A 12,613-nucleotide genomic window follows, 5' to 3' on the forward strand; every position below is an offset into this window, starting at 1 on the left:
TTTTACCGCCACCCACTGGGCTGGAGTGTGAAGTGTAGAAAGGAGGGGGGAGGGGGGGGGGAGTAGGCATGTATGGTTATAACAAAAGAGCGCAGAACAAAAATCTCTTCTCATCCTTAAGTAAGTGCTTAGAAGAATGGAAAATGCTTTTTTCAATGAATAGAGTAATAATTGGGGGAGATTTTAACCTAGCCCCTAATCTTTGGTTAGACCACATACCATTAAAGAGACACTGCCACACATTTGATGAAACAATAATTGAATTGATCACAAAGGCCAATGTAATAGATTATTGGAGAATGAAAAACCCATCCAAAAAACAATTTACCTGGTTTAACTCATCTAATAATGGCCAGTGCTCAAGATTGGATTATTGGTTAATCTCAGACAATATAGTTAATGAGGTAAATAGATGTGAAATCTCAGCATCAACCCTAACTGATCATTGTGGATCATTGGGGGGAAGAGAGAATAACATAAACTCCATATGGAAATTTAACTATACCCTTTTGGAAGATACTGAGTTTTGTAATGTAGTTAAACAACTGGTTAAAGATGAATGGAAATGTGTTTTCTGAGTAAATGGAAATGGTTCATGTTCAAAGATAAACAGATAGCTATTAGGACAAGTAAGCAATCATCAACACTTAAAAAGATAAGACAAAGGGACATCATTAGTCACATTAATACACTGTGCTGTACAGATGATTTGACACTGGAAGAGCAGACTGAATTAAACAATCTACAGTCCCATCTTGATAAAATATATCTGGAAAAGGCCAAGGGAGCATTTATTCGTTGGATTGGATTGAGGAAGGGGGAAAAAATCCCTTGTTATTTTTTTAGTCTGAAAAAACAAAGACAGACGAAAACATTTTTTTGGAAGTCAATGTTGACAATCAAGAAGAAATAAACCAAAAAATCCAAGCTTTTTATAGTCATTTGTATAAATCCCTTTTTTCTAAAGAAGATTGTTGTTTTTGCTTAAGATTCAGGGGTTTAAAAAGACAATGGATAACTTTAAACAACTTATGGAAGATGAGCTAAGAATTGAGGAGCTAGACTTGGCAGTTCGACAGATGTCTGAGGGGAAATCACATGGAATAGATGGGATAACCGTGGAGTTTTTATCTTTCTTTTGGAGTGATATCAGGGAAATGCTCTATAGGCTAATGCCTATTTTTAGATAGTATCTCAAAAATAATCTTTCTCCCACTATGAAACATGGTCTCATCACTCTAATTCTCAAACCTAACAAAGATAATATTTTATTGGATAATTGGAGACCAATTACCTTGTTATGTAACGATTATAAATTACTGGCACTTGTCTATGCTAATCGTCTGAATGAGGGATTCTCACATATTAATGATGAGTGTCAATCAGCTTTCATGAAGGGCAGAAATATACAAAATCATACCAGATTGCTACTAGACATGCTTGACTATCGAGATCTTATTTATACTGATGCCTTTATTTTATTTCTCGATTTTTATAACGCATTTGACATTGTTGAACATGCCTTTTTATTTTAAGTCTTAGATTTGTATAGGTTTTGGGAACAATTTTTGTAAAATAATTAAGATGTTTTATACTGACATATAGTTCTGTGTCCCTGAATCCTGGTATAACTCCTAGGTTTGAAGTGCTCCGCGGTATTAGACAAGGGTGCCCGAGTTCTCCAAAACTGTTTATTCTAGCCACCCAATCACTTATGCTCATTAATCACAACCCCAATTTGCATGGGATCTCAATATTTGATAAGGAATGTAAAATTAGCACAGCAATCCTTTTAAGGAATAAATTCATGGTTTATATTGCCCTTGATTCAGTCTCGATTTTCTCTAAAGCTTCAGGATTAATCCTCAATATTAAAAAATGTGAGCTACTTCCCATTCACTCATCAACGGATTCCATCATCTCTTCAATCAAGGTTAAATCTGAAGTGAAATATCTAGGAATAGTTTGATCTAAAAATGCTATCAGAAGGGAAGATGTTAATTTTTCTAACCGATTAATAGATGGCTTAGAGACCTCACTATTTTTGATAGAGTTACTCTATCTAAAACAGAAGGAATTTCCAAAGTAATTTATTCATGTCCCTCCCTGTATGTTTCTTCCGGTAATATTAAGAAAGCCAACTCAATTCTTTTCCAATTCCTGTGGAAAAATTAAATCCATTATATTAAGAAATCACAGCTTAAAGAGTATGATATATCAAAGCCTTGGGCTTTGAATCAATGTTTGGGACCTTTAAGATTAATTTGAAAATATATCTTTCACAACCTGATTCTATGTGATTTCACATACCTAGAAATTTATTTTAAAAAGCAGGAGGGCTTGATTTTCTTTTGCGATGTGATTTTGAGGTGACCAAAATTACTGTTAAATTATCAAACTGCCACAAACAAATTCTCCAATATTGGAAAATGATATTCACCCATAACTTTTCTGCACTTGGATGCACCTTATGGAACAATAGGGTCATTATAATCAATAGGAAATCATTGTTCAGGTATGATTGGTATGAAAAGGGCACTGTGTTTGTGAATGATGTTATAGATGATAATGGTAACTTTTTGGAATATAAAGCTTTCTTAGACAAATATAATTCAAACTGTACATATAGAGAATACAATAAGTTCTGTAAAGCAATACCTGTGCCATTATTACAGTTAATTCAAAGCACATTGTTATATACAAGAATAAGACCTTTACCAACTTTAGTAATTAATTATTGTACTTTAGTTGACAATAAATGTAATAATAAATATATTAATGATGCATTCAAATCTAAATAGTTTTTTGATTATAACAGAGGATTGTGTGTACTGGTTCCGAATATGGTTGCATTGCCAATAGAAAAAACACAGTGTCTTATCCACTGCGCCATCACCACCCCAGTGGTGATTATACAATTATACAAACTATATGCTATTATCAATATATTATTATTATAATATTATTGTACTTATGATATTATATAATTATACAATTCATTACTATTTTATTAGCTGTATACTGTTTGTTTATTTTATTGACTATACACTAAACTATTTACTATTACACTTCTCCCTTTATCTTATATTTACTATTGGCATTGCACTGTAGTTGTACCATATTAAATGTATTACCATAAGGGATCCAACAGTTATCTTTGTTATCGTATTTTTGGAGTATCTATCTGTTTTAGTGCTATAAAAATACACAAAGCACCTGCCAGTGTGATTTTTTATATGCCGATTTGTTTCATTTTCTCAATAGTGGTCAATTCTAAGCACAAGAAAAGCTAGAATCGGGTTAAAGACAGAAAATATTTTTTCCACAATAAGAAGGTTCTGTGCGGGTGGCTTGGAGGATCTGATCGTTCGAGGGACCACTGGATGGGACTGGCTACCATGGCTGGAGGGAGGACAGGTTCTGGAGGACTGGATTCAAGTTCAGGATGATACAGATGGGACAGAGAGTCAGCTTTACAATTCTTAGTACCAGGTCGGTAAGTCAAATCATGTGAAGAATAGAGCCCAACGGGCTAGAGTCATTTGGCCTCAACCCGCGTTATAGAAGGTGTTAAAGAAAAATAGTAAGTAAGTGAGTAAGTAAAATTTATTTATATAGCACATTTCACAGATAAGAATCACAAAGTGCTTAACAACAAAAGGGGAATACACAACATTAATAAATACATTACAATACATGATCCAATTTAAATAACTTAAGCAACAGCAGAAACAAAAAGAAATACACATCAGACCGGCCTAACCACCCTACAGTCTAGCTAAAAGCCTCTTTAAATAGAAGAGTTTTCAACTGTGTTTTAAAAATTTCCACTGAATCCATGCAGCATATGGAAGGAGGCAATGCGTTCCACAGCTTGAAACGAGCGGTCCCCTCTAGTTTTAAAGTGTGTGTGGGGGGCAACTAAAAACCTCTGACCTGTTGATCTCAGGCTACATGAGGACGTACGCAGCTGTATAAGGTCAGCGATGTAAGGGGGCGCCTGTCCTTGTAGGGCTTTAAAAGTAAGAACCAAAATTTTTAAATGCATTCTAGATTGCACTGGTAACCAGTGAAGTGAACCTAAGACAGGTGTGATGTGTGCCCATTTACTGGTGTGGGTTAAAAGCCTTGCAGCTGAGTTCTGAACAGTCTGGAGGCGATAAAAATCTTTCTTATTGAAACAAGTAAAAAGACTGTTACAGTAGTCTAAACGAGATTAAATAAAAGCATGAATGATCATCTCCAATTCGGCCTTTGACACCAGGACTCTTATTTTAGAAATGTTCCTTTATTGAAAGAAACAGTTTTTAATTAGTTGATTCGAGTGTTTCTCCAAGGACATGGCAGAATCAAAAACACCTAAGTTCCTGAGACTCGGCTGGACAGACAAGCCTAAGGCACCGATATGTTGTTTTATCTGAGGGATGCTTTGCTCAGTGGCAATGATTAGTGTTTCAGTCTTAGCTGAGTTTTCTTAGAGTTCAAAAGTAAAAAGTTATCATTTAGCCACTTCTTGATACTAGTCAGACAGTTGATTAGAGCAGTGGTTCCCAAACCTGTCCTGGCGACCCACCAACACTGCATGTTTCCTCTGTCTCCCTAATCAAACACACCTGATTCAACTCATCAGCTCATAATCACATGGGTTAATGAGCTGATGAGTTGAATCAGGTGTGTTTGATTAGGGAGACAGAGAAAACGTGCACTGTTGGTGGGTCGCCAGGACAGGTTTAGGAACCACTGGATTAGAGAAGATAGTTTATGTAACTCAGTAGACTTAAAAGAGCAGTACAACTGAATGTCATCTGCATACAGATGATAAGAAACATCAGTAAACTGGCAGATTATCTGTCCTAAAGGAAGTATGTACAGAAGGAAAAGAATCGGTCCCAGGACAGAACCCTGAGGGACACCACTCGATATACCTACAGTAAAAGACAGAGTTGCTGGTAGAGGAGGCGGAGTTTTGATTTATATTTAAGATTTTTTTTAAGGAAGGAAGTCCAATTAGATGAAACTGTATCAATTGAAAGTTTATGTATAAATGTTGCTTTATCCCCACGCATGACGTTTAACATCTTGGCAGTGTACAAACCACCATAAAGTTGCCCACTACTTTTTTATGAAAGCTTAGGAAAATGTTAAAATGTTTTAAACCAAATAGTGAAGTGCTTATTTTTGGGGATTTTAATGTAAGTTGGATGATTAAATCGAAGAGGAAACAACTCAAGGAAATAACATCGAACATCAATATCATTTTAAACTGCAACATTATCAGTTGTGTCTGTGCAGTCAGGCGGCGGTGCGTCACTTGTTACCTGTTGTTCTTTAACCACTTCAATAGTATCCTCTGCGTTTGGCAGTGGCTCAACAGAAACCTGCAGACTCGAGAGAAAAGATAAACAAACTGTATTATTATCAAAGGTAAATTCCATTCCTAATTTATGCATTATATCTCAATACAAAAAACTTATAGGTGAAGTAGGAATTATGGTAAATTTGTTGTGATTCTAATCAATTGTGCTGGTTGCTGGTTCATGTTATTCAGGCATGTTTATGAATAGGACTTTCATAGAGTTATCTACAGGCAGCCTGGAATCCTGTTCCCATGCTTCTCTAAACCTTATAACAAAAGCAGATGGTGACTCCTTTCCCTGTTTGGTATTGGCAGCATGTGATAAATCCTGTCCGCTACTTACTCTGCTTTCAAAGGAATACTTTAACTGTTCAAAAAAATTGCTTACATTATTAGAATTAGTCCTTCTAATCCTCCTTTATCCTCTGCTTTATCATTGTCAAGAGCCAGCACTGGGCACTTTTTTAATGAGAGTTGTGCATATCGTCTCAATGTCTGAAATGGGTTTCACGGCAATTACATTGCGTTTTGTATCTACATCATTGCATTCTGCACATCTGAAGTGCTGGACATGTCATTATTTGAGGATCATTTAAGTCTGGTATCGCACATGTAAAGACTCTGGGGCGGATCTAATCCGTGGGGAATTTGCATATCATAATTAATAATTGGTAATTAATAATTATTCATACATGTTAGGATTAGATCAGTCTTACATGTTAATAAAACTCCCGATAAGGGATGATATGTCATTTTACCTGCATGCATGTCTGTGTATCCTTGCACTTAACCACAAGTTGATTGCAATTAACTACACGGACCACGTCTTACAAAACAGGCTAAATTAATTAGCTCAATTGTCAGACTAATATTTGTGGGACTCCACAATATCATATTACTTTATAGGATTTCAGGAAAAGCAATTCTGTGGCCACAAGAATTGGGTTTCCTGCCCTATAAACACATACTCTTTAAAGTATCTTTAATTTGTAAGCTTGTTGCTATAAGATCTTTTGGCACTTAAGGGACTTGAAAATGAGCAAAAAGGCAGTACATCAATCAGATGAATATAATGAATTTAATAAGGCAGAACTACTTATGTATTTACTACGGTTACATGGGATATATGTATTTACAAACATAATAAACAACAATACACGATAAGGCATCGATGAACGAGAAATGCATAGAGTGTGGACAATGGAAACACGTGTGAGAGGGGAAGAGGAAGAGAGAGAGAGAGAGAGAGCATTGGCAACATTCCCCCTGACAGTCCCCTGTCTGTAACAACACGAAAACATCATCTTAATGCTTCTTAGAAGCTCTATAAAGAGATATACTTAAGTTTCTGGGTCTCTCTGTGTCGCGGCATTCCTGCGCGTGCGTGAGCGGAGTCCTTTAGGAAGCGTCACTGGGTGCTGCTTGGCGCGCGTGTTGAACGGAGTTTCCAAGTCTTTGGGGTAACATTACCAAAGGAAATTAGTTCGGCTAAGTTCGTTTCACTTTGTGGAAGTGAACAGAGTCGACTACGGAAAACAAAACTTTGACTAACAAAGAAAAGAAATAAAGATCTCTACGGGGAAATCATGCGGAGTTAACGTCACATCTTCGCATGGCTGGTGAAGAAGCGTGTGTGCGTCTCTCGCCACGTGGTCACGTGCGCGTGTTTCTCCTTCAAAACGAGCGCGCGCTCGTTTAAAGGTCCCTTGTAGATGGATTTGCTGAAGAGATATGTCACGCGATGTTCTTTTCACTCGTCGATTGGAATTAAACACGGAGACTTATCTAAGACTGAAAAACACAAACTAAACTAGAAACAAATAAAAGAAAGGCGAAGAGCTCGCCCGGAGGCGAGACCTTACATTATGACACAAAGACAGGCGAAGTAACAGAGCGAGCGGAGGGGGGAAGCGTCATTTATCACCTTGGAGAAATCCGGCTTCTTCCTGTTGACTTGGCCAATTAGAGGGTTGGAATTTCACAGGCGGGACTTTGGTTTTTATTGCTCTTTGTCTAAGAGAGAGACATTTGAAACCCTAATTTCGTCGGTGTTTAAGAGCAGAATCTTCACAATTCTTATAATACTAATGTGTCACAAGTTTAGCAAAATGTAATGTCAATTAACAAATGGGGAATGAAGATTGGAGTTTATCGAGACCAAACTTGCCACAAATGGATTTGGTTAAACATTAGTTGGCAACGTTTAAAACATTATCGGATTAGAGTTGTCAAGAAACATAGACCAAACCACAAAAAGGCAACTCATGAAATAGGGAACTTAGATACATTGTTCATACAATTCTCAAGTGGATATATAATAGCATATATATATATATGAATACAGGATTCATTTCTCCTCCTTGGTTAGAATTCAGAGAGAGCCACAGTTCTGTGAACATTCCTTTGGGTCGTAAACGCTGTTATCTAAGAAAACCAGTGATGTTAGTTTTGGTCTCTTTTCACTCCAAAGATGGAAAACATAGTAAACTATATTTTACTGGATATTACTGTACGTATTCTGATTGATCACACCGAAAGCATTCTGGAGGTGTCCAGAACTATGTGTACAAGTTATGGGAATAGACAGATATATTTAAAATGCATAATGAAGGTATTTATAATTCACCTTAAGCTACGATAAAATCATAGTCATTCCAATGTGACATGGGCAAATGGACACACAAAAAAAACACATCGAATATATCTGGTTAAATGTCTTTTAAAGAAAAGAAGTTCCTTTTCGCTTTGGAATCCACTTCCTTTGGGACATTCCGATCAGTCATAAAATGTCTTGTAAGCGGACACCACGCTCTGTCCTGAGTGTGGTCTTCACTGGTGGGGGAATGTGTGTGTGTGTGTGTGTGTGTGTGTGTGTTCGGGTTAATTTACATTCAGAGATTTTTGGTCTTTAGCAGAATGTATTTAGTTATTCAGATTCACCCACTTAGCCCAGTCCTTACAGTCCCCCTTTTTGTCTGATGAAGTCCCTGTGTGGACTTAATCGGACAACACTCATCACAATGGACGGATGACAGGTGAATCATGATGATCGGGTAGCAGGTGCTCTCAGGCTGAGGCTGAGGGCTCAGCTTGATTAAGTTCGACGCAGCCCCCAGCGTGGTACCCTCTTCCTGAGGGTCCCGTGGGCTTGGCTGTAGATATTCGCACCTCGTTGAGCCTCTTGCCTAGGATGACTGTCGAGCGTCTGGGTGTGGTTGATAGAGGTAACAGCGTAGGGTCGGCCGCAATCCAGGATTGGACAGCAGGTGTGGTGGTTAAGTAGGGCAGTTGAGACAAAGCTTGGAGGGCTGTGTCGATAGGATAAATGTCAATTCGCTGGGACCCCCCCCCCCCCTTTCGCAAACCACAACTCCCGTTCTGGAGTTAGGGTGCGGATCTTGATGTGAGTGTTACTTTTCAAAATCTGACATTGACAATGTTCTTGAGCCGGTAGATTCGGCTTGGCTCTATGATGGGTAAGTTCCGGAGCAAAACCCACTTCTCTCTGCTTGGGGTCGACGCAGAGTGGGCTGGCACTACCCAGCAAGTAGGCAAGGTGTATTTGTAGAGAGACAGCTGGCGTGGTGATGGCGGAAGCCAGCACGGTTTGCACAAGGCTTAAGGGTATCCGGTGCGGTGGAATTCTACCCATGGCTAGGCTGACAAATGGAGGAGTTCACCTCCAGCAGCGTGTCTATTATCAGGGCTGTTACCAGCTGAGTTTGAGCAAAGCCATTCTGGAAGACAGTAAACAGCTGTTTCATGGAGTTCACTCTCTGGGTCAGCAGAACGCTGTGAGTGTTGAAAATTACCACAATCCCCTTTAGTGTCTTGTCGATGGTCTGCAGGGATGCACTCTGTGTTGCGAGTTGCTCTTTTATCTGTGGAATCTCTGTCTGGATTTCGGCTGCATGCCGCCTCACGGTGGCTAGGTTCACTGTATTCACACTGGACATACAAGTGTTAAACAGAGTGGCGGCGGCTCCGGGCAAAGCTCCCCGGAACTGTTTGGAGCGGTGGTTGTGTCCACCTAACTCCGCTTGTGTGATAGTCATTTTCTCAAGTTCGTTGAGCATGTGCTCGACATTGGCCTCAGCTTGAGTGAGGGTGTCTTCTGTCCATCGGCCCCTACCCAGCTGTATTGTGTTCTGTAGGCGTTGCGAGGATCAGGTGGCAGATACACTTTCTGAGTGCGGGTCCGGCAGAAAAGGAGTCCTGGTTGTTCCCTTAGGACGATGCCTGATGCCGGACCTGGTGAGATGTCCGATTGCGGCTGCCCTCTGGTTGGCTGGAGGCACAGCAGCATCCTGGTAAAAGTGAAAGGGAGAGAGAAAGAGAAAGGGAGGAAAAATTTCAGCGAGTGTCGTCCTTGGTTGGCTAGGACAGTGTTTCCGCTTTTGAGGACGCCGGTATGCCACTTGGTTCGGTGTCTTGCAAGTGTCTCTGGTGCTGCGGTGTGCAGCACATGGTGCGTCATGGGCATACATTGGCATGACCCCCCTGCACTGTGGCACCACAAGCTGTGGCGCAGAGATGGCATCAGGTGCAGAACGCTGAATGTTGTCTTGTGCACGCAGCATGTGCCAGTTGACGTCGGTTGTCTGGGGCATTGGTTGTCGGTGGGTGCAGACGGCGTTCGTGGGTGGTTGGAGGGGTATGAGAGGTGGTTTCTCATAGTGTCCATTGTTTGTCATAGTCTTTGGTAAGCTGGAACGTTAAGGTCAGGTTAAGCAGAGGCTCTGTGACATTTTGTCGCACTTGTGGTGAGACTAATGCATGACCCTAAAAGTTCAGAACCAAGGTTTAATGGGTTCGCTAGGAATGTAGCATAAAGCTATGCGTTTCACGTGTATCTAGCTAGTGAAGTGTGTCTTGTATCCTTATCTTAGCTGTGGATGTTAGGAGGCTAAGACTTATGTTGGTTCCGATAGTATTTCCTGGAAAGGGCCTATCCGAGATTAAATAAATGACTTAAGATGGTTCTTATGACTAAATTATTTCTCTGGACTTTTGTAGTGGTTCACTACGGCTTGACGAAGTGAATGATAGGGGGGAAAAGGACAGCTTTCCTATTCAAATTATGCTTATTATCAATCCTCAGGACTATAGTTATGCCCTAGTAATCGTTGAAATTACTTGTGTTGCAGGGTCATAAAAATGAGTGCACTTGTTGAAAATAAACAAAATCACAAATAAAGGTGTCTCTGTTTCCTTTCTGGGCCCTATGGGAAATGGAACCACATTCCAACAAGAGAGGAAATGGAATTGGATCATATAGATGACCGAAAAGACAAGGTAATAGCTGACTGCTATTATTATTAAAGTAAAAATAAAAATAAAACGTAGGTGAGTGGTCAAAACAGCGGGAATGATCTGAATGTGAGAATAGTCAGTAGCACTAGTGACTAAACTTTGAATTCGCTTGGACCAACACTCCATGGTGGGTTACAGCGGTTGCGTGTTCACGACCACTCTGTGTGTCCCTTCAAAGGTTTAGTCAACATGCTGATGAAAATTCTCATTACTATACAGATTCTTCTGTAGCTACACATTATACATGTACTTAAGCTTAAGTTTAATTGGCGATTTAGCCTACAGTGCTCAGCAAGGACTATGCCTAAACTAGTGAAGGTGAACTTTAGCTGAGCAGAATTGAAAGTACGGAAAGTGAAGAATTACAAACCCTAACTGGGGTTAAAGAAAGTATTCTAGAATACTTTGGGCTGTATAAACAGCAGCTGTAATTAAGGCTTCAAGTAAATGATGCTAACTGCTAACTGTAGAAGTTATTATTTAGCTTAGCCTAAGCTGGATGGATGTGAGGTTAGGTTAGCCTAGCCTAAGCTAGATGGATGCTAGGTTAGGTTAGCTTAGCCTAAGCTGGATGGATGGATGCTAGGTTAGGTTAGCTTAGCCTAAGCTGGATGGACGCTAGGTTAGGTTAGCTTAGCCACCTAGGCTGGATTGTTTACAAAGTGACATCACGAGTTAGCACTTCCTGTGACAAGTCGTTGTCATGGGAACCAGAGCATGTCAGAACAATTCGACAGTACCTGAAGAATGTCTGCACCTTTTTAATGAGTTATGCATGTTTAAACGGGTTAAAAGGGGGCGCCTATACTTTAAGTCTTTCAAGAACTTGATGTTACATTTAGTAAAATGCAAATGTGTTTTGGCATTTGCTAATTTTACTCATGGAACTCTTCTCTTTACTTTACACAACTTATTCTATTTGTTTACAGAGTAAGGAAATAGATTTGCTGTAAGTCAAAGCTTGTCTAAGCCTATGTAGTTACGTCCCTCTCATGCATAAATGCTGGCTCTTCAGCGAGTGAACAGTTTTGATCGCTAGGTAGCTCTCTGCTTGTAGATGCAGGTAAAATTTTTAGGTGAATTACATCAATCTAACAATAATTTGTAAGGCCTTTACATTGTAGAAAGGGGAGCATCACCCAGGTCTACGTATATAACACTGTCCTGAGCTTTCTTTGTCAGAAACAGGTTTAGCAATACTGCAATTTGGATTTCTTTAACCAAAGCAGGATAGATATCGGTACAGTTACAAGCTGCTGAGATGAGATTTTTTTTTTTTTTGTCAAACAGACTTACGCTTTACTGCTGAACTTACTTATATTAGTTGGAAATCTAAGACTCTTTCACTTACAGTAGAGATGTCAATTCCAGCTATTGTTTTATCTGTATTTAGACAAGCCAGCAACCAGTGATCAAAATGCTTATCGCATGTTGTGTTCCGTTTGGATCGCAATGATAAAATGCACACCTGTAGGTTTACAGTAGTTTAAACTCAGGTGGTTTTCCTACACTATGCCGTCAAGGTGACGTATGCCTTATTTGGAGCTAGTGTTTCCTGTAACCTTTCATTGTCATGGAAATGTTTAGCAGTGCCAATTCAACCAGCATCTAGAAACTGTTTGTTTCAAAAGAGTCGTTCATAGTCTGTTGGCCGTTGATATTTACACGTCCATTTAAGATTTTTAAATCAGTAAAATTCTAATTTTACGAATGCAGAGTTTTGCAACTCTTTGAGCATTTGAGCACACATTTTCATCTACTTTTACAAGTTCTATGTCCTATGCTGATCAGGGACCCTTTTACAGAGTCTTGCATTGTGTTCATTCTGTGTGCCTTCTGGTTTTGCAGTTCGGAATCAATGGGATCTTAGGGACCCTTTCTGAGGAGGCCTTCTGTGTTAGAGGCCTTCTGTATTCAGTTCACGCATCGTTGAGCAGCATTTCT

General features: G+C 39.5%; 2 protein-coding genes across 4 annotated transcripts in view; one reads left to right on the forward strand and one right to left on the reverse strand.

Annotated features, from left to right (window-relative positions):
• LOC143710998 (MIF4G domain-containing protein B) overlaps positions 1 to 12,613 on the forward strand; it is a 1,123,636-nt gene that overhangs the window by 966,361 nt on the left and 144,662 nt on the right. The gene's annotated exons all lie outside the window — the stretch shown is intronic.
• Positions 1 to 12,613, reverse strand: part of LOC143710977 (uncharacterized) — a 223,226-nt gene that overhangs the window by 194,250 nt on the left and 16,363 nt on the right. The gene's annotated exons all lie outside the window — the stretch shown is intronic.

Source organism: Siphateles boraxobius, unplaced genomic scaffold, assembly GCF_051911475.1.
Source record: "Siphateles boraxobius isolate OS27281-9 unplaced genomic scaffold, OSU_SipBor_1 49, whole genome shotgun sequence".
NCBI lineage: Eukaryota > Metazoa > Chordata > Actinopteri > Cypriniformes > Leuciscidae > Siphateles > Siphateles boraxobius.